We start from the raw sequence: 5,139 nt of genomic DNA, 5'->3' as shown, positions 1-5,139 counted from the left end.
TACTTTTTAGAAGTGATGTGCATGCATTTCAACTATTTGGAATGTTACCTTTGTATTTTGCTAAGATTTTCTGTATGTCCTTATTTTTCAGCATCAACAACAAGCATCAACAAGTTCTTATACTTTGAATAAGAGTTGTATTGTGGGAGTGCAGGTTGGGTACAAGACTATATTTCCTTATGAGTGATAGGTCTCATTTAACCATGGCTCCAACTCTTGCATCACCTTCAAATGCTTCCTCGTTTAAAAGAGCAACAAATGAGCACTTGCTGTTAAACTTCAAGCAGGCGCCAACCACAGCACACTCTCTCACTCACATACACACTCACACACACAAAATGTAAATTGCTCCATATGATCTGGGCTCTCCTCTCTGGCCTGTCAATTAGTGTGTGTTCCCCTCTCTCTCCGTGCCGCTCTGCAGCGAGCTCAGAGCCAAAGACGCTCATTATGCAGTTTAGAGGAAAGAGGAGAGAGGAGAGGAGTAAGCACTGGGGAGATCCTACGTAGTTTCCCTTTCGCTCTGTGAAAAGTGGCCAGAGTGATGGGTCCAGAGTCTCAGATGATCAGATGGTCTATATACAGGGGGTTTGGGGAAGCCTGAGATGCACCTCTGGGAGGTGGTTCTACAGATAGTGAGGTACAAGGCAGGTGTAACTGACTAGCAGCTCATCGCAGCTGGCTGAGGATCCTCAGTCAGGCCTCGGGCTCTTCCTGTCTGATCACATGGGAGAGCTCTCACACACATCACAACACTTGATAGCAACAATTAACAACCATGTTGCAGCAGGTGTTGTAAATGTGTCACCATAAAGGGAATGACGATCTCTGTTTATAGATATATTGTTTATCTTTACACACAATAATATGGGATTACTATCTTTATTTAGTGCATCATTAAAAGGGCTAGAAATGTCCTGCCATCTGCAACCCCCTGACGACTAGTCTGTGGACATTACCAAGGCTTCCAAATATAAACACTAATAATTTACATTTGTACCCAAGCTGTACAATGGCATCTTTGAGTGGATGGTACTTCACAACTTTGGTAAGAAAGGCCTCTTCTAGGCTGTAGTCAAACGCGCAACCCACTTCCAAAATGATGACCTCTCTACTGTCCTCATCGACAACAACAACATCTGGTGTATTGGCTGCAACATTTGAAAAAGAGTCATATTCATTATTGCACAGGTTGAACATGGTAGTTGAGACACGTGTGTGTTTATAGGTTTTAACAGAGGGTGTAACACACACACACACACACACACACACACACTCACGCTCACGAGTTATGTACCAACAACCCCCCCCCCCCCACACACACATACAGGCTTTGAGATATACTCTCATGTGCCAACACAGAGATATAATAGTACCCCACTACACACAGATACTCCCACTGCAGCCCCTTTGAGGTTTCATGCTATACAGCTCCATGGATTGTATAGGCATGGCGGCGCTGCATGGACCCCCGTAGAGGAGAGGAAAGGATCTGCCATTCTCTGTCAGTGGTCTCGTCTCGTTTCCCATGAGGCCCCGCTGTGATGGCCTGCCTGTTGGCAGATCTAACATGAAATCTGTTACCTAACTTTCCATGTGGAAATACAACAATCAGGTGTCAACTGTCATGTTATGCATCACAAGGTTTATGATCCCAGGGCCTGACCTAAAAGCAGAGGCAGAACTCACGGGACTGCTCATCTCTTTGTCTTTCATAATGTCATATATAACAAACTGAGTTAAAAAGGCCTTCTGCAGTATCCAGATTCATAAAGGAATTAAATTGAGATAAAACCACAGTAGTACTTAGTCAACATGAGCCGATGACTATCCTCATTGGAGTGAAGTAGACACGGAGAGAATGCAGACCCCAGACAACTCAGCAGTCTGTTCAGAGTCTGTGTGTAAACTCCCTCCACCATACCCAAACATAGGCTAATCCTAGCCAGATGCTTTAGCAAGCCTTTTCTCTCTACGTCTGTCTCTGGTTCTCTTCTTCTTCTTCTCTCTTCCATCTCTGGCTCTCTCTTCTGCTCCCTCCTGCTCCCCGCGTCCCCCCCGTCCCCGTCCCCCCTCTCTCTCTCTCCCCCGTCTCACTTAAGCAGTGTCCTGGCTCCTTCTTATCTCTCCCCTCCATGTAGTGACGCCAACCATGACCAAACAGAGAGACTTACATTTCCTGGGCTGGCTGCAGTCTGCTCCCCCACACGGCTCCGTATGGGTCATGTATCTGGGGCTGGCAGGTAGTTTTAAAAAAGAAAGGAAAATGCCCCTCTTAACTTCTCCTTGAATCGGATGATTGGTGTGTGTCATTGCCTCCCCCCACCTCCCCCCCTCCCCTCCTCTCTCCCCACATTACCTGTTCCAGCAGTCAGAGATTTGGCTGGATATATATTGAAACCAACTAAAACCAAAGAATGTTGTCAGTTGAGATGAAGAATGTTGTTGAATTGTGGGGATGTACTGTAGGCCTGTGTTTTTTCTGTACGGTAGGTCAAACGTTCACTGTTAGATAGAACAATACAATTTCAAACGTTGGAACATGCCATTGATGTGCTGCAAGGTATTATCATCAATAGGTATGTCTGGCTTTATGGTCAATAGAATCACTTCATGAACAATGCATAGGCCTACATTTACCAACCGAACTCCGAATGACTTGTGAATATTATATTTCAGAGATAGAGATCTATGCAATCAATATATGAATAATGCTTACCATAATATGTTATCTTTCATTACTGGAAAATGAATGGAAACAGTCTAGTTCAAAGGAACCACCGTATCACCACCACCGTGATAGAATGAGAACACCGTTGAATGAGAAACACATTTGGGGAGAATCACTGACAAGCTAAATCTCTCCGCGGCCAATGAGAGATGCGAGAAACCTGTCTGTAGATTAATGGTACAATAATGCAGTCTGACGCTCACTATCTTGCAGCAGCGAGGAGACGCACCGCAAATAAATGTGTCTGCGAAACTCGCCGTTCCTAGGCCTTACCGTTACCTTTTGAGTCTGTCTGTATCAAAACATAATTATGACACCCACGCAGTGACATTATTGCTACCCGGCTTTCTATTATACCCAAACAACGTGTGAACCCGGAATATAAATAATAAACTAACAAATAAATAAATAATAATAATTGTACTGGAAGGGATAAATAATCTAATGTGGTGGATGTACGCACACGCACGCACAGAAGACCAGGCTTTTTCCTCTGGGTCTCCAGTGCCATCTAGAGGTGGCCAGGAGAAACTACGTCCGGAGCTCCAGTGGCAGTGAGAGTAGCAGTCAGTGGAGGCGCGATACAGATCCCGAGGTTGTTGGCTGAAGCTGATTGGACTATGTTTCTGGGGAATGTAGATGTCTAGTTTGCCCAATGCCACAGCGGGTCAGGGCTGTGCGCCCGCCCCAGCGGTGCGCCAGTGGAGAGTGGGTTGTGGAGGGCTGCCACGGGCCCTTGCGTCTGGCAGCTGTGCGGCCCTCCAGATGGTCCCTGGAATAATGAGTAGACAGACACATCGGCCTTTCGGCTCGCCGCCCCTGACAAGACGAGAAGCCATGCATGAAGTTTTATCAGCTTGTCGACACCAGCAGAGTGATTATCCCTCGGCGCATTGGAGAGGCTCTGCAGATTGATTTTTCTGCCCCCCCCCTTTTTTTATATCTGGTAACAGCTCACAGTGTGTTTCAGGCCTCCCCTGATGCATGCGCGCTCCTGTCCGCGGTGCACGTCGCATTAACGTTGTCTTTCTCCTGACAGTGTTTGTCGATGCACAAGGAGTTTCCTATTATCAATTACCTCAACCTTGGACTCTTTCACGCACAAGGACATGCACATAAACAGGCCACACATACAGACAGACAGACACACATACACACACACACACACACACACATGGGAATAGAGGCTGGGAATAGGCTTCTCTGGCCACACACACACACACACACACATAGGCTGGGAATAGGCTTCTCTGGCCACACTCACACACACACACACACGCGCACTCGTGGACACCTCCATTATCCTCCTCCCTCAGGCGCTGGCACAAGAACACACATGAAGCCAGTTGTTGTTTCCTCAGTCACCATGACGGTTGTCTGTGTTTACCTTTGGCGACGCTTGAGATGTCACTGACAGAGCACTGCCACTGAATCGGCACAACTCCAGAAACAAGCAGCCATTTCTGCTTCAATTTCCCTTCATCTTTCTTTTTCCTCCCTTGCAATTTCTGCTTGAGGCTGTTTTTAGTTGTTGTTGTTGTTGTTTTTTTACCACCGGTGACAGACAGACGTGCTGCTCAGAGTTGAAAGAAAAGGTATTGCGGTTTGTTAAAAAGTCACTGATCTGATGCTGTGCATGGACACTCTCCTCCATCCTTTGATCCTCTCCTCTCCTGCGCATGGGATTCTTGAGAGCACCGAAGAGGAGAGGGAAGGGAAACTTTTAATTGGCTACATGGAGCAGTGTGTTTTGTTGTGTCCCCCCAAATTCCATTTGTCAGAAATGCAGACTGCGGTGATACCGAGGCAGCACCTGAAACTAATACGAACTGTAAACACAGGGCAGGATTTATCGACGTGCATTCATGCCGAAGCAATCAATCAGATTCCCTCTCTGTGCACTATAGGGACTATTCGTCTGGAAAAACTTGGGGACAGTTTGAATGAGATCCGCTTCCCTGAAAAGTATCAGCATTAGCTCAAGCTGTGAGATGTAGTTTATCAATATGGTTATTCATTCCGTTGTGACTCCAGTTTTAGGAGGGTGGAATGCTGAACAGGCTGAGCCGCGCACCCAATCAGTCAGTGTGTTGCCAGATTTGACTAATCATTATTCAGAAAGGATTGATTTGGCTTTCCTCCCTGGAGCTTAGTCTTACTGTATAAACACTTTACAGGCAGGGGGATGTGAGGAGCCTTTTCTGTATTCAAGCCTCCCTGGGCTACAGTGGCACGAGCCCCAAGTCCTTCACAATAGGCTCATGAATACAGAGGTATTATTCTATTTCCCATTTCTCAGGCTCTCTGAAATTCACTGTCATAAAGGAAATAGAATCCACTTGAAAAGGGGGCCTTTTGGATCATTTGCATGCGAGTGTGGCTCGGTAATGAAATGAAATATGACACTG

Source organism: Nansenia antarctica (assembly GCF_963989245.1).
Source record: "Nansenia antarctica genome assembly, chromosome: 5".
Taxonomy (NCBI): Eukaryota; Metazoa; Chordata; class Actinopteri; order Argentiniformes; family Microstomatidae; genus Nansenia; species Nansenia antarctica.
Note: the sequence above shows the minus strand (reverse complement) of the source record.